General features: G+C 37.1%; 1 protein-coding gene across 2 annotated transcripts in view; it reads left to right on the forward strand.

The window, feature by feature from the left end:
- Positions 1-18,582, forward strand: part of KCNQ5 (potassium voltage-gated channel subfamily Q member 5) — a 294,208-nt gene that overhangs the window by 108,804 nt on the left and 166,822 nt on the right. The gene's annotated exons all lie outside the window — the stretch shown is intronic.

Below are 18,582 nucleotides of genomic sequence, written 5' to 3' on the forward strand. Positions count from 1 at the left end.
TATTTATTAAAAACAAAGAAATTTTATAAAGACGGAAAAAGGAAAATATATGTTAATTATTGTTCCTTCCTGCAAAATCACTTTTCTTTGAGTAAATGCAGTTAGGTCAAGCAGCAGATACAGAAAACATTGATCCCTTCTTATCAGATGTAGTGAATTCTTTTTAAAGGGTACAATTGTTAGGTTTTATAAACTATTGGCAAATGTAAATGTTTAATGAAAACAATTTTGGCATTATCAGATGCCCCAATACACGTCTATATGTCAGCAGGTGTGATACTAGATGACTGCATACCTCCAACATCACTTTTTAACCAACATTTTACAAAAGCTGAACCAAAACAGTGAGTTTAGCCCAGGCTTGTTTTCATGACCAAACCCCGTGAAGAGAGCATCACCACTGTTTTTATGTTAGCTTATTTGAGATTCCCCATCTAAATAAGGTTTTTGAAATGCAAAATATGCAATTAAATATAGCAGGACTTCAAAATTTTTGTGCTTTTCTTTCTGCTGCAGCAGCTGGCTGTCTTCTCTTTAAATTCCTGGGCAAATGTGAAGTGGAAGTGTTGTATGTAAAAGTTATTTAGGTTTTATAAGGTGTTTTTTAAGGCCTGCACAATGAAGGCTACTTACGATTCAATGAACTAAGTGAGATTCATCTTCCATCCTAGCGGTTAACTTAAATATTCTTAGGAAGAAGATTAACAATTGTATACTGTAAAGGTAGTGCCTTAGAGCCATTGTCCTTTAAAGTAAGGATCAGTGGTGGCTGTGTTTACATTAAGCAGGGAGAAAAATTACTTTCCTGAATTAGCTTTCAAAGTAACTTTATGAAGTGTAAGGAGAAGCAAAAAAGTCAGGATATTATAAATCTATAGGAAAATAAAGGTACACTCATAAATATTTTAATAGGAATAGGAGTAATGGATAAAAATTAAGAAGATAAAAATCTTTTTTATATTCAGTGGAAATGCACCAGCATGTTTGCAGAAAAGCCTCCAATACCTTCTATCTGTTTCCTAGTGTGGTTGTATTTTATGTTCGTTCATTAGAAGCTGAAAACTGTTCTTTGACTTTAGCAACTTGTAAAATAAGTAACAGCTGCTTTCACTGTGTGTGGCTGAAAGAGCTTGTGTTTTTTGACTTTGTATCCCTATAGCCAAAATAACTGTTTTTACCAAGGACTGACTGATCTGGATAGAATCAAAGGAAGTTCTATACTATAAGAATCACAATGGGGGTTTAAAGATAAAGAGGTAGATGTGCATTTCTTTAGATTCAATGTAGTTTGGAGAAACTGTTTGGAGAAGTCATGGAATTTGCAACAGAAAAAAATGAGGTGAGGTTGCTCACTTGGTAGTGGGGTTTGGGAATTTTATTATTTTTTAAAGAAAACAAGCAAAATTCAAAATAAAAATATTAAATCAAATATTCACAGTTTATGAATAGTGTATAAATGAGTAATGCTATGTAGAGATAAGAATTTTTAGTGCAATAAAGGCTTCCAAAATTTTTTACACAATTTTCTTTTAGGGATGAAAACCAGTTGGAGAGGTATTTTTTATGTGATTTAATATAAGCAAACATATTTTTTTGATTATAACCCATTGAACTTAAAATATATCACTGTGATATCAGTGGCAAGATTATTCTTAAACACTTTCTCTAAATTCTGCTTTTATTTCTGATTTCATTTCATCATTTGGAAATTAAAATTTGGTTAAGTGAAAAATGTCTTACTGTTTAAACCTGGAATATGATGGAAATACATAAATCTACATTTTCATTTATTGCTTTTGTTCTTTTTTTCTTTTTACTCTAACAATATTAATTAGTTGGACTGGCTGCTTTGCAGAGCTTTCTGCAGTTGTTTAACATTTTATAAAATTAAAGCAGTTGCACAAAAGATCAGAAATTAAACTATAGTAAAGAATCTAGTGATGAACAGGGAAGGACATTTTTGATTCCCATTCAGTGTCTGACGAGCTCTAATTTTTCAAGATTTCTGTATTTCCACTTTGGTCTATGTAATGTTTTAATATGCAGTAGAAGTTATTCATGGAGTATCTAAAAATTATGTTCAGTGCTGGCACAAAGTAGTCAAGTATCAAATTAATTGTTAGTATCAGTATGATGCAGGTCTGCACATCTTCAAAATAACCAGTAGGACAAAGGGTTTTGGCTTGATTGCTGGTCCGTCTCCACTGGCCTTGGGAGATGTTATAACGCTGCAGCAGCACCACCATGGTATAACACTGAGGCCTCCTAGTGTGGTGTCATCATGCGAGGGTGATGCTCTTCTCTCAGGGAGGGTGACCACCAGTGACAGATCTGAAGAGAATAATCTGAAGAAAATGCATCTTTCAGATGCCTGTTCTTGGGGTAAGAAATCTTAAGTTATACGTTATTGTCTTACTGAGTGTTCTGTATTTGCAATGAGGTTCTTGACATTTATAGTATCTCTATTTCCAACAAAAAAGACTTTTTCAAATAAAATGTATTGATAACAGTGACTGCAGCAGAGTTTACAGTGAATGTAGAAAAAAAAAAGGATGTAAAAAGGCAGTGTAATTGGACTTCTTTCTGGAGCCTTAATAATATCAGTGGATTAATCATGACAAGATCCATGCTAAATAAGCATGGTTACTTTTTTCAGGATTGGTAAATGAATACAGAAACACGAAATGCAGTTTCAAAAGCAGTCACTGATAGCCCCAGCCTGATTCACAGCAGGTTAGACTTGATTCTGAGAAACCAGGGCAGCCATCATTCCCACTGAAGTGCTGCCAAGCTGAGGACTGACTATTACTGCAATAAATCACGGTAGTCTGTTTGCAACTGTTGGAACACATCTCAGTATGATTGTAGAATCCAGTGTAATAACAGGAGAGGTACTGACATAACAGGAAAGAATATTTGAGGTAAGTTACTCTCTTAGCAAACTCCTGGGTGGCGACCTGCTCTGTTTTATGTTTTGAATGCATCTGCTAAGGTGTTAGTGTTATGGGGGTCATAGGACAAAGTATTTAGAGATTCTTGTAGTCTTTTTCCTTTTCTTGCAACAGTGCTGTATCGTTTGGGCCATTTGGTCACACTGTGGTTGCACAGAGCAGATAAGCACTTTTCCTTAAAATGAAGAGTGATTAATAAGAACACTATCTGTCAGCTTCTTCTTAACCCCCTTTCTTCTTTATGTGACGCTAGCCCATCACAAGGATGGGTGTGATCCAAGAGCTTCTCTCACGTGGCTGATACAGCTTTGAAAGTTGCTTTGCTGTAAAAAGGCAGGGAAGTGGAGTAGTTAGGTGAGTCGCTCTTCCCATTGATGTCTGACTCTCAGACTGAAGTAGTGAAAAGCAATGCCAGTCAGAACAGCTGGAAGACGGTTTCCCTCTGTTCTCATAGTGTGAGATGCTTTGGCATGTGAGTCTTCTGTTACTGAACAGACACATCTGGGACGATTTGGCCAGCCATTGGAAGGGACAGTTTTTCCATCAAGCTGCTGGAATTGTTTCAATTCCATTAGGCCCCAAACTGAAAATAAAGTGTTGTTGTTTGATATGTGCAAGCAGATTTTGGTTTTCAACATGGAGGACCTGTGAAACCACTACCTTATGGCTGTGATATTTGAGTTAGGATTTACAAAGAGAGGGTAAAGGTCTGCATGTCAATTGCCCAAAACCTTGCGTGTTTTTGTGAACTGGAGGTAGTGAGGTGAGGTGGTCCAAACCAGTACCAGAGTTAAAGAGCTGGACACATAACTCATGCTGGCAAAATTTGTCCTGTAGGTAATGGGAGGAGAGGTAACCAAGGAAAAGAAAGGGCCAGTGATATAAATGGACTTCCCCACTGCACCTCAGCTGTATTATCCAAGTAGTGAAGGCCTGAAGGAAAGTCAAAGGAAGAAAAAATTGATTTGATAAATGCTTAGAATAAAATAATAAAACAGTTCCCTACACGTGACATTTCATCTCTGAATATTGAAATGCTGTTAAACAAGTGCACATACTTCAGAACTTTAGATCCTCTCCAGTCAGAAGGTAAAATCTAGCCTAATTTAACAACGGAAAAGCCTCTAAACTAAATAGAAACTTAATGGCAGATGAGATATAAGTATATAATCTTTGACTCTCTCTCATCATAATTTAACCTACAAGGAATATGCAAATGGTTTCTCTGTCTTATCAGTTGCATTCCTTCTAATAGGAAGCTTACTAAAATAAATGGAGAAGACAGACAGAAAAAAATCAAAGTCAAATTTGACCTAAGTTCCAGATTTCACATAAGAAATTTACAAACTGTAAAAATACTGCCATCTTTCAAGTAAATATTTTAGCATTAACAGGGCTCAAAATTCAACTGATTAGAAAGTTATTGTAAATAATAAGAATTAACCATGCTATATTCAATTATTTGCAACAGAATTCAAAACTAATAACCTAAACAAAATATAAATTTCTTCAGCTTGTTTAACTTTTCCTAATTAAGCATTACCAAAAGCATATTTTATCTTGAGATATATTTCTTGACTCTGTGTTAATTATGTTAGGTATATCCATGTTGGATTTATTTTGTAAGGCTTTCATACTTTGGAATGTTTGTAATGAAAACCAAAGCATAATGCAATAAATTTCTTAGTTTTACAAATAACAAATAACTTTTTAGCTAAATCTATATCCTTCATGTTTTTCAATAAACTAGTCAGAAGTCATTAACATCAGCCATTTCATGTCTGCTTTGGCCTTTCCCATGTAACACTTTCAGCTTCTTACTCTCAAACTCTGAGTTAAAAAAGAACAAATTTCTATCTGCAGAGCCAGTAATTGTTCATCAAAATTCCTTTTCTCATTTGCAAAATTTGAACTAAGAAGCATTATAATTTGGCTAGTATTTGAGAAATTAATTGCAGCGTCATTGCATTAGATGTATAAGATTTTCAGCTTGTGTGAGTCAATCTCTCTTGTTAGAGAGATTGCAAATGAGTTGGTTAAATAAGTGAATTCTTAAAGAGTCAATAGCCATACATGACATGGATTTTAAAATGGCTTAATGGTAGACTTCAAATTTTAACTAATTTTGACTGGGCGGTGATCATCCAGGTGATGGAAGATAGTGCAGTAGAATTGTTCCTTCTGCACTATTTAGCAGTCTTCCCAGTAAACCAATACTGCAGGTGGAAAGTCAAAATAAAGAAAAATTATGTGAATAATTGTCTTCTGCTATTTCCATAGGTTACGGCATGAAGGTTATATGATTTTGTGGGTCTGCAAAGGTTGTTTTAGTATCTCAAAATTGGGTCATTTGGTAAATCTGTGGAATCCTTTATTTGCTAGCTCACATTGCAGTTACGTACATCTCTTTCAGCTGGTTTTATTTCCTTCTCTAAAGGATGCCTAAACTTTTCTTGGGGCAGCAGCACCAGTATTCAAAAGATACATCATAATTACTTGTAATTTTTTCACAAAAAGTTAGAATCAGCAAGAGTAAAAAACTCTTCACAGAATGTGCTCTGACCACACTGTCTCAAAACTAATACCTTTTCCTAATTCCAAAGGTGGAAAAATAAAGGAAAGGATGCAGACATTTTCCCTTCAAACTGGACTTGTACACTTCCCTACACTGAATCCTGTTACTTCCTGCTAGTGAATGGATGAACCACTTTAGCCAAAGGCATGTACTCTTCATGTGATTAGCTGATTTACAGAATTGTCATTTGGTAGTTGCTTTCCAAAAATATGCTTTACTGAATGACAATTTGTTGCTCAGAGTAGTTTATGCAATGTTTTCGTACATCCACGTGTGCCGGCATTGACCTCAGGAGAGGACATTAATAATGGCAATTCCTGAGGCTCACACTGGTGCAGAAGAAAGCCAGGGCATGTGTGTGTGTGCTCATGTAAGAGATGGGAAGGAGTCCCTGTCCAGCAATAGCCAATGGGGCCACAAATTCTGGCTGCCTGTCTGATCAGGTGGTGACCTGCACATGCAGTGTGGGGATGTCTGATGAGCAGGCTGTGGAGTCAGCCTGTCTCCTGCCTGGTTGAGAGTGAGTGATTTAGGCAGAACGCAGCAATTTCCAGTCTGAGATAGAGTCCTGCTAATACCTCTCTTGTATGAGACAGCAGCAATTCGAATAGAGGGTTGGAGCCTTGGGAAATACTTGATCCATAAATTTTCTGGAGTAGAGTTAACTTTCTTTCTCCTTCCTCTTTCATTTTTCCTCCTCTCATTTTTTTCTGCTTCACAGCCTGAGAAATCTTCCCAATAAATCAACCAACATATCCTGAATGTTGTGATAAACTTGTTTGTTTGGGTTTTTTTTAATCTGGCAAAAGTATGTTTTATTGAAAAACCTGCATTCAGTTCCCAGTGCCCACATACCTGGGCTCCTGCACAGATGCTCTAGTTTTACTGCCTCACTTTACTTTTATTTATGCCTCTGGGTACTGATGGTTAATCTGTTTTTTAAGTTGTCTTCATAGCTACCCTTCTCTTCCTCTTGCCAAGAAAAAAGATACACATCTGAAATGAACTCTGACAAAGAAATTTTCTAGGATCCTTGTTACAGTGTAATTTTTTCTATATTTGAAAGACAGGAAAATAAAAAATTTTTTTTTTTTGCATTTGCTGATTACTTTGAAAACTGTAATTAAATATACTATCACTACCCATATTTTCCATTTCACTGTATTTTACTGTATTACATTTTATTATGTATGTCATGTTAAACATCCTTCATTAAGCTGGTCTTATTTTTTCCAGAAATGTTTTGCTAACAACTAAATATAATGGTAGGCATTTTCCTTTTGCATCTGTCCTCTGTTTAGGACAGGTCTACTATTTCAAAGATTTTCAGTGAGTAATGAAATAGGAAACAGAAGGCTGTTGCTCACGTACAGCAGTTTTTAAGAAAAAATTCTTTCATGAATGTTCTTGAAGTTTATTATACTATTTGACCTCTGCTTTACTGATGGTTTTATAACAGAATATCAGCTTTCCATTCAACAGTTAGTGGCAGACAGCTCCACTTAGGAGTGGAGAGAGGGAGAAATTTTTCACAAGTTTGTAGGAAATCTTAAAGGATACTATCAAGTTATTATTGGCTTTTTAAAACATTTTTTGTTTGTTTGTTCCCAGCTTTACTGTATTTCTTTCAAGTGGGAAACACATCTGAATGAAACACTGTGTGACCCCTGTTGTCTATCTTGAGTGCTTAGAGAAACAGAGATAGGCAGGTGTCCTAGTTGAGCAGGAGGGACCAGTTGACACTGTGTGGGGGATGATCAAAGCTGTGTTTTCTACCCCCTCTATTCATTCCCCAAGGACAAGGGGCCATTAGCAGCAGCTGCCCAGGGAGCCATTATCACCTTCACACTCAGCCTGAGAGGGCGGAGCTGCTAATGGGCCATCAACAGTTCAACACCCCCTGGCTCCCAGAGTTAATCACCCATTGTGTGAGTCCCCGCCCAGGGGGAGGGACTGGGTGCTCCCTGAGGGTACATAAGTGGTGGGTAAGAAGACTTTGGTAACTCCTCGTCAGATCCAGAGCAGCAGCAGGACCTCGACAGGAGGAGATCACTGCTTTCGCCCAGATCACAGCCCTCGCCTGCACCAACAGGTTTTTCATTTCCTTTTGCTCTGGACTTGGGGGAGCCACAGGGGTCTCAGCACAAGGGCAAACAAACCCCCTTGGGTTTGTGCCCCAGGACACTGGGTTATACTGCTGGGTTTTTGTGAGTTGAAAGCAATTTCCCTTTTGTGTCAGTGTTTTTATTGTAATATTATTATTAAATTTTAGGTCTGACTTGTAATCTCTCTCATGGTGAGTTCATTTTCCCTGCTGGTTCGCCTTTAAACCAGCACAGCAGGTTAGCACCACTGGGCTGAAGTTTGCTTTTGGAAATCTCCTACTTTGAGTCTCTGCTAATATCTATGTATTTAAATAGATAACTGCATTGAAGCAGATGTTTTACCATCAACTCAACTTGTGCATCCAATTATACATGCACTAACAAGGAAGACTTCATATTCTGTCATTTGCTGTTGATTGCACATTTTATGATGTCCTCTTGTTTTAAAGTTGATACTGGCCCACACTTTACAGCAGAATGAAACTGTCTAGGTAAGGAAGTAAGAGAGTATGTGGTAAGCAGAAAGGAAATTTTGAGCAGATACACACAAAATGCAGCCAAAGAATTAGAGGGAAATTGAAAAGGCTAGAAATAGGCTAGAAAGAAAGGGAAATAATATGTGGTAAAACAGAAAGTGTGAACTGGAGTGATGAAGGGAAGATGTTCAGAAACCAGACAAAAAGCTGTTGGCACCTAGTGTGAGAAGTGATGTTTACAAAATGCAAGTTAGTGTTGATCTTTGCAGCGAAACCACGTCAAGCTCCAGGAAAAATATATGACTTCCATTGCAGGTTACTCTCCCAGTGCTGTTTCACACTGGAGCTTTGTAGCCGAGGCTCCAGCATGGAGTCTTGAAGAAAATTGGAAAATCTGCTTCCAGGAAAATCTGAAATGGGACTTTGACTGTGTGGTTCTCTGGTAGGCTTTTCTATTTTGTCATTTTGTAAAATAATTGGTCAGGTGGATTAGAGCTGGATGATGATGTAGACTGTTTTCATGTTCTGAAGGATGGCTGGATTCTGAATTCTGAATCGCAAGCTGTGATCTCTGTCCACTTAGAAACACTCCAGTACTGGAAGACAGAAATATTACTTACAGAACACATTTTTTTCAAAGGACTGCAGTAAAGATCCATAATGTTGATGCCTAAATTCCTGCAAGAGACTCTCAAAACAACATTAGTAGAGATAGATATATAAGGTAGCCCATACTGAAAGCTGTCAACGTGCACACCAAAGGTATGCACAAGTGTGTCCATTTGAGGTAACAGTTTTTATAATTTTCAGTAATTAACATAGGTGATATCTATAACCAATCTGTGATATCCGTTTCACCTAGTGCCCACCCTCAGAAATCCTCAGAACTGCCTCTGAGCTTGCTCCTGTTCTGACTACAAACTAAATTGTTGTCTCAGTTTGAGTTCTTTCAGGTTTTCTTCAAAAACAACATGTCCTTGGCAAGGTGATAAAGTTCAGATATGTGTGTGAAAAATCCTTGGTGACTTCTAAATACCACCCAAAATATGAGCAACCTAGAAAATCTTACTCAGGTTATAGAATTCTATAAAAATCTACAAAATACACACTAAAATCCCCAGGCATCAATATCACAGATTAGTAAACCTGTTATCTGCCATAAGTAAAAACAAATTAAAAGAAATTATAATAAAGATAAACTTAATGTATACATGAATTATGTGATATTGTGGCAGACAGTGTAGATTTCAAAAGAGAATTAAGTTGTGTAACTCACCGGCACACTCTAAGGGTTTCCATGATCAGTTGAAATAGAACTGTTCGATGTCATCTCCTTGGATCATACCAAAGACTTTTGACAGGATTCTTTAGCAGAGACTCCTCAGCAAAGTTATTCTGTGATCAAAGAGAGATTCCCCACAGAAGAGGACGACTGACTAGATGGTAGCAAATGAAGCTCAGGAATTTATTTTCAGTTTTTACAGAGCAGGTAGAACACCAGTGTAATCGCACATAGTGTGTGCTGATCAGAACATTTACACATGAATGAGCAAGTGTTAAATGTCATGTTATTTAGAAGAAGAACTGTTGTTGCGAACTGCAGAGGGATCATATCATACTGAGTGACCACATGTTAGAATGAAATTCAGATGTGAGGTGATGCACAGGGGAAGGAGGAGCAATCCTTCGTTCAGGCAATGAGCTGGCTATTAGCTAACGAATAGCACATAGAAATGAGATACTGGAATTAGGACAGGCTGCTCTGTGATAAGGTGAGCTAAAAGTTCAGGATCAATCAAAAAAGTCAAATGAAATGCTTGGCATTTTTAGAAGGAAGAAGAGAAAGAAACCAGAAAACGGTATGCAGCTGGACATATGTGTGAGTGTCATGAACCCTGTGTATAGCTCCACTTTCCTGAGTCTCCAAAAGGATGTTCTGAAACTGGAGAGGAGTCAGAGATGGTCAAAGCTTTGTGGACAGCTTGTGTATAAAGGGATATTATATGTACTGGAACTCTTTAAGTGGGACAAGGCCTGAGGGTGTGGTGTGGCTTAGCAAAGATCGGTAAGAGACACAGGACCTTCCAGTAAACAGTAGTAGGAGACATGAAGTAAAACCAGGGACTACTGGGCTGACCACAAGAGAGTTGGAAGCTCTTCACTCAGAGTGGAGGAGAGCCAGGGAAATTTGTTGTGGATGCTAACAGTTTAGATTAATTGGAAAAGTAACTGGACCAATTCATGGAATTAAAAACATTGTCCATCAGCTGAAAAGACGCTGTGTCTGGCTAAGCCCAGGACAGCGCTCTCAGGAAATAGCATTACACATTTCGTTATTCTTATATAATTGCCTAGGCTTCTTCCATTGAGCACTGACAGATGCTGTTCTTGAACCTTTGGTATGTCCAGTATTGTCATTATCATATTCTTGCATCTCTTTGATGCTATTTGTTGTCTGCTCTGTATCTGTATTTAGCCTTTGAACTCAAAAGTCTTTATGAATTTAGCTTGTGTGCATCAACTAGTACAAATAAGGTCCTTTCCAGTGTCTGCAAAAATAGCGTATAACACACAAAATATTATAGAATTAATCAGAAACCCAAATAGGGTACAGACCTTTCTTTCTTTTGGTAGAAACCCAAATAAGGTAGACTCTTCTTTCTTTTAATATCCGAGACACCTTGACGTATTATGCACATTTTATTGGTGATGATTTCTTCATATATGGTATTCTGTATCCCATTACATCACCCCATATGAAAATTTACATTTTATAAGATGGATATGCAGGAACAAGATTTTTGATTTGCCAGCATGTTCATATAAGGAGGGTTGTTGATAGGGCATGTGGAAAAATGTCTATAGTAAATATGTGTAAATATACTAATTATAAATACTAAAGTATTCCCTAATTTTATGTACTATAGATTTGTAAGTAGTACTATTAACAGAATTAAGGTAAATTTGATATGTTCATTTTAGAAAATCAGTATATAAATATGAAGGGCTATCATGACATTGAGTTTGTTGCTTGCAGACTGCAGTTGAATGTCAAGTGAAGAATTTTATTATACTAATTATATTTTCTTCTTCTGAAATGGTAAAGTAAAAATAAAAATATTTAATTAAACTGTTTATAGACATAGTAAGGCCCTAGGGAATTATTTAAGTTTAATTCAGTTTTTCTCTGAGTGGATCTCCTGATACGATTAGCTTTTTTGGTGCCATAGAAAACGGAAGTTTAGTCACTGCTCATTGTTAATGGATTAGAACCTGTGAAAGTGAATGCATCTGTCTGACCCCGTGTGGAAAACATCTAAACCCATGAATTATACAGAATTATGACCCTATTAAAAACCTCTAAGTGGAAAAAGTAACTAAATTCACCTTGAAGTTGTATGGACAAGCTTATTCGTATATGCTGCATTGCTGTCAGTGGCACTGGCCTTGGGATGAGCTGGGTATTTGTGTTATTTTCATCCAACTGAGAATTAAAAAGAGCAGCTGAGTGCTGTGTTAACATAACCCTGTCATCCTTGCTGTAAAGAGAATAGAAGTAAACTGCAAGAACACTGTACATGGAAAACCTGCACGTCTCTGTTATGTTAAACAGCAGACTCAACCAGAAGATGCAGCTCTCATCTGGGCAAAGGTTTAACTCCTCATGTACCCACAGTAATCACCTGTGGGCATTGAGCCTGGGAGATTGGTCTCCAGGCATATAAAGAAGTAATACAAGACAAATACAAATTTATGAGTTGTTGGATTTGGTTTTGTGGAAGCGTTTAAGTCCTACTAACCCAGTACTTTCTATATATCTGGTCATTTGAGCACAAAGTATTTTTCCACTTTTGTTTTAAAATATTCTTTAGTATAGAGAGAGTGAATATTCCTGTGTTAAGAACATAAGACAGCCTGAATTGTTACCTCTGTCTTCAGAGCTTTGAAAGATACTTGCTTTCATAGGGTGTTCATGTGCTTTTTGTTACTTAAAGAATACTAAAAGTCTTCATTTAAGTGAAAGAGAAGATGAACCTGTTATATATAAATTAGTAAGTAAAAACAATGCAGAACACACATATGTGCCGATATATATAACATACTTTGTATCACTACCAACAAGGCAAAAGCAAAGGTTTTGCTGCAGTGGCTTTTAACAGTCAGGGACAGCTGTGCCATCCCTATTCTGTGTGTTAGGTCTGAGCCTCTGCCAATCAACAGTTGTGTTGGAATGAGAAAATTTGCACATGGTCATAGTTGGAAACTCAAATCTCATTGCCAGTGAATCTCACAGCAATCCCTGTCCATCTTGTCACTTAAATAACATGTCACTCTTGGACTGACACTGTTATTCTCAAGTGCTGTCTGACTGTACCTCTGCCAGTGCAAATGAAGTGTGAGCACCATTCCCAGTGCTGTGGGGATGGCAGCAGTGGCCAAGCAAGCAGGAGACAGTGGCCATTAAGACTCTGCATCATTGTCCGTGCTGGGGGGGCTGATGTGATACAGTGATGAGGTAACGCAGAAGAAGGGTGGTGGATGATGGCACCGAGTAGGTGGGCCGAGTGACAGGGAAGCAGAGTGCTCTGGCAGCACTGCAGTTTCTGTCTCCCTGAACACTTTGAAACAAGATAGCTACAGTGCAGCAACCCACTTTTTACAAATTCAGATCCCAGTAGGAGCCAAGGTTCAATTTTGTCTGCCTTTTTTTAGTCTTTTGCTCCTTTCCTTTCTCCTTTCACCTCGTATCCATGGTGTAAGTCATCCCAGACCTTTAAACCAGCATTTTCTGCCACACATGCTCTTTGTCCTGCATTGCTTTGCATGGCTTCTGTGTTTCCCTTCATGTGTAATGCCTGTTGAAGATGATGAGAGGTCTGTATACATGAAAATTTTGCAGATTGTCTTGCAGTAAACCAACTCTCTAGTTACATATGTACATATGTTTTCCCTACCATCTCTGACCTACAGATTTTTCCTCCTTAAGGTTGTTTTCCTTCTAGTAGTAATCAACTATTCCTCTCTTAGGTAATTAAGACAGTTCACTGAGATGCTACAAAACTGTCCTGTGTTGATGAATACATCGTTATGTTAGTATAGATTATCTGCCACATATGAGAAGCATCTTAGCATTATAAATAAAAAGGATTATATTCCTGAGGACTCTGCTGTAACATGCAGAAATCACAGAGAATTACATGCAAACTATAGGCAAAATTTAATAATGAACAATCATGTTTGGTTGCAATTACTGTGAATAGACACTGATATCTTTTCCACAGAGAGGTTTTCAACAAATTGTCTAGAAATCCACACAACTCAATTATGTTCCATGAGCTTTTTCTGGTGTTGATTTCAAAGTAGATACTTCAGAGGTTTCAGCAGAATTTTGCTTTTGAACTCAAAGGAAAAAAAGAACAGTAAGGAGATCTGAAATGAAAAGTGTTTTTTTCTTTACTATGAATCTCTCTTAGAGAAAATTACAGTGTGTAAGAGGATAAAGGGCTACATTTCCAAAATTATCTAAGCATCATTGCAGCCTTAGTTCCATTTTCAAAGTGATGTAAGCACTTTGGAGCCTAAAGGCTCCAACAGGTTCAGATAATATCTCTATTGTAGCCAAAAATTGATAAAGTACTCTAGGTGTCTAAGTCCTTTGATACTCTTGTAAGGCCTGCCAGCTACCTCTCTGAATCAATATGAAGTCTCCTGAAAATTGGACAGTCAGTTTCACCAAAATGCAGTGGGATGGAAGTGCTAATGTCACTTCTTAAAATAGGCTTTAAAGTCCTAAGCCACATAGGGCCTGATTTTTAAAAGCATAAGGTCATTGACAGATGCAGAAATGTGTCAAGAGGAATTTTCATAAAGACCTGAGGACCTCATGAGGCTTTTAGAGAGGGCACAAAAAAGGAAAAAGGAAAATAGTGAATTTTTATATAAAATATCTCTCAAATAATAGATTCTTTGCAGAAGTTTACTGAATAAAAGAGCAGATAACACACATTCAGGCAAACATCATCAAAATATCAATATTTTTAGTTGCTGTGAAGCTTTGACTTTCAAAGCTGCATAAATGGCTGGACATGTGAGCAGATGTTAGTTGTGGAAGTGTGTAATCAGTGCCATACAAGTCTCACAAATACACCTCCTATTCCCAGACAAAAAACGCTTATTATGGTCTTCAGATCCTGTGTCTCTCATATGAACTTAGGCTTACCTGGCAGTAGTGAGTAGGTCCTGATTAGCACAACCCATTAAGCAGTCAAGGACACGTAGCAGATGTGTGGCAGAGCAGGAGAACTGGTGTTACTGCACTCAGAAAGTACAGAGGGTACATCTATGCTAATAAAGTTGCAGTCTGTGATTCTGGATGCTGGTATGAGATTGTCTTTGCTCTGTAACTGCAGGAATGGCCCATGGAATACCTGAGGGCCATGATAAGGAACCTTCTCATAGATCATCCCTGTGCCCTGTCAGGGCAGGGAGGTGCAAGCCAGAGACCATTGCCAATAAGCAGTTTGGATTTGACCACCTTGCATGGTAGGCTTTGCACTACTAATATCATCCAAGCTGTGCCACCTGGTTTTGAAAGCTGGAGAATTTCTCTGGACTAGTGATTTACTACAACAGGCATGGCTAGAATACAGCAAAGGTTATTGTGTTAGAAGGTGTGAGAGGGAGCCTCAGCTGTGGGCCACAGCTGTGAGCAAATCACTAGTTTTTTCTGCTGGTGGGCTTAATTTTTCCATTAAGATTTAGCCTTTAAAGCATTTTGACAGCCTATTTTTTTCTAGGATTAAGAAGCTGGCAGTCTTTGACAATATGAAGTCAACAAACACTGTTAAAAGTGTTTCTGCTTTGCTTGTCCCTATTTTTAGTCCATTCCTCTTGCTAGCAATGTGATGCTGCACTACTACATTACTCCAAGGGCTTTTAGATGGCATAAACAACCAATGTCACTAAGTCTGTTTTCATGGCCAAAGGTTCTAGCACCCAGCACGTATAGCAGAATTGTAGAAGGAGAAAGGTGAACTAGTGACGATGGAGAAATATGCATTCAGAAAAACTCATGCTACTGTGATAACATCAGAAAATTCTCTCTTTCCAGTAAGGTAAGAGCAGAAAGCCACCAGTACTAGAAGTGTTTGTCTGTTTTGCCTTCTCTTTGGAAATTCAGTAAAAACATTTTTAAAATTGTTACCATATATAGGTGTCCTCTAATAGCTTTTGCCTTTGATGTCTTTCTTCTTCTCACTATCAAACTGATTCGCTACTCAGTTGTAGCAATAGTCTGTATCATCTATGTGGAAAACAGAGGGCAAGAAGGCCTCAGGTTTACAACCAGAGGAAATCCAGCTCAGTGTGATTATCACCCCATGAAAACCAATAGAGTCATGGTAATGCCAGTGCTTGCACAAAGTACCCAGCACATGTGCTCTGCATAGATATCCATTTCCCAATCTGCCTTAGAAAATTTGCAGGCTGGTTTTGGTGGACTCCATGTAATAGTTTGGCACATCTGACTCCCACTCAGCAGAGCACAATTTCCAGTCACTGTTTGGGGCTTTTACAGTGTGGATCTGGAAACACAGAAATGATCCGTCTAGGGAAGAGGAAGATGAGCAAGTGGAACATCAGATGAGAAGTGCAATTATCACCACTCATCGCCCTCCTCACCTTTGTCAACTGAGGAAGAGGTCCCAACAGTGGCTAAGGCATCTTCCTAAACTCAAGTATATGTGGCACTATCAACTAGGCAGAGACTTAGGTTTAGTAGATAAAGTTAGATTAACAAAAGTAACAAAGGTTCTTTAGTTCCTTTAGGGATAAAAAACAAATCTTCTGAATTACTTAATCAGGAGCAAAAGTTCACTGGACTGGGAGTATTTTTATTCAAAACTCATTTGAGTTTATAGCATTTGTGGTTGGACACAATTTAGCAGAGTATATGCTTCTACTTAGACTGTAAAGACTAATAGGAACCTCATGTTGGGTATAATCCAAACTATAATTTAAAGTTTTTTCCAGTGCAAGATTAAACCTTCTTTTTCCCACTGATTAATATGGTGCCAAAATAATTTATGTCAGATTCACATGATGATAAAACTAAAGGGAGCTCCACTGGTAATATGTTACTCTCATAGTGTCATTGCTTGAGTCGAACTCACACATCCTTGGCTTGAAGTTTTTCTTCTTTAGCCTTTATCTGTAATGCTCAGATGTGTATTCCTGTAACAGAGAAAGCTGCACAATTTATTTATTCTGTTTAAAAATGTGTTGCAGAGAATTAGGGAGTTGCCAAATCCTCTTCTGTATAGTAACAACACATTTTTATAAACAATATCCCTTGGTTATATTAGTAAGTATAATAATGGGGGGTGGGGGGAAGGGAGCAACCAACATAAAGCAAGCTGGGTTATTTCAGTAATCTGACTTGTGAAAAAAGTACAGTTCTTGATCCTAAATTTTCAGAGTTACTTGATCGTGAACAAGTGAGCTGAATACACCAATCACTAGTCCAAGATCTGGAGAAGGCAGGAAAAAAAGTGTTTGACTTCAGTGGCTTATCTAAAGCTTGCAAATGAACATGCCCCTTCTCCTGTTCTTCTCACTCTCTAGTTTTTCCAGGACAGAACATTTTCCTAAATCATAAGGAGCTACGGTTGGCTCTTGCTATGAGATTCATAGAGTAAACATTATAATGAAGGGTGTTATGGTGGTCTTCTTTTAATTTCATGATTCAAGTTATATACAAAAGACTTCCATTACCCCTTTTTTGTCTCCAGATTTTCTCCTTTTTTTAATCTCTTTCATAATTTTATGAGACTCATATGAAAACAGTTTAGGTTTCCTGCCCTGCACAACCCTTTTGGATCTCTAATCCTCAGCAGTTTAAATATCTTCCTGTAATTTTGAGTCTAAATTTATTCATGTCCCTTTATAACCAATTTGATCTCTGGTATTATATTAAGTTAAACTTATAAACCATTTACATAAACTCAGTAATTTTATACATATATATTTATTATACTTGTTACAGATATACCCTTCCGTTCAGCCGATTACTGATGAGAATGATTTATCTCCCATAGTGCCTTTGACTGATATGTACTTAGAGCCATTCAGGGTAACAGTATCTCCAACTGTCTCCAAGATGCTTGTAACTTCTATCAACTGTATGTAAGCACTTATGCATTATATATCATCAGTGTACAGCTTGTTTATGAAATAATGTAATTTCAATATAACATTGTCATATTACAACTTCTGTAAGTAGCACTAAGTCAACAGGGAAATCTTTTGATTTTTAATCAGAAAAAATGTGCACATAGTTTGTAATACAGTAAATTCCTTAGTGTAGTTATAAAAATTTTGTGTGATATTTGGATTCTTGAATATTTAGATGCTGATGTTAAAATAAAACAAATATGCTTATCCAGAGTGGAACACTTTTAGCTCTGAGGTTTTTAAAATACTGGAAACAAACCCTACCTGACATTATTCTTTTTCTGCATATATGTAGAATTTGAATGAGTACCTTGAAAACAGCATAAAATTAACTTCAGTTAAATAGATATTAATATTGCAAATTGTGGACTTAATGGTTTTGACATTTATGGGGTTTTTACTCTGCATATTTGAATGTTTTAATTTTTAAGATTTTTTTTCAGGTACTTCTTTATTCTGAGTAGTAAAGCAATAAGACAAACATAGTGTCTAGGCACAAGTCTCTGTTCCCAAAGTGAAATATATAGTAGAAGCATTTATATTTTTCACAGCAAAAGGAAATCATCATATTATAAAAATACTAGCTTCAGTAGGGAAATATGGAAAATTTAGACAAATGGGTCATTTGGCACTACAAATGAGTTAACATAGATTCTGCAGACATAGGAATTTGAGGATTTGGGTATAAGTGAGTACGAGATAAGGGATACAACTGTTAGAAGTAAACAGGGAAATAAGTAAATAAACATAACTACTAAAATAAAACAGAAATATCAAACAGTATTTGAGATACATTGATTAATATACTGTGTGTTTTTTTTTCTCACAAGAGTACACAAGGACCTAGGAGCTGGAGTGGAAAAGGGTCACTGTATTTTTAAAGTAATAGTTGCTTAAAAATTATTAGCACAGTTTTCGTACCCTTTGACCACACATTTGCTTGTGTATAAAATATGTTATTTTCCAGAAGACTGAATTCTATCCTATGTTGCATTAAGATTCCTTGCCCTTGGCCCATCAGTTTGACACTGTAATAAATTCAGCTGTTAAACAAATGGCAAACACTGTGCGATCCTGTTTTTGTTTTTTTTAAAGGAAGATAGAAATAAATAAATCTGTATTTTGTGTCTTAATTTTATCTTCTGCTCAGTGTAGTGATCCATTTTGTATTTTTACATTAGTAATTGTTCTTATCCAGAACATAAAAGGTGTTAGAGTGACGAGCTGTACAAATACAGATGATA

The sequence above is a fragment of the Pithys albifrons genome, chromosome 2 (assembly GCF_047495875.1).
Source record: "Pithys albifrons albifrons isolate INPA30051 chromosome 2, PitAlb_v1, whole genome shotgun sequence".
Lineage (NCBI taxonomy): Eukaryota > Metazoa > Chordata > Aves > Passeriformes > Thamnophilidae > Pithys > Pithys albifrons.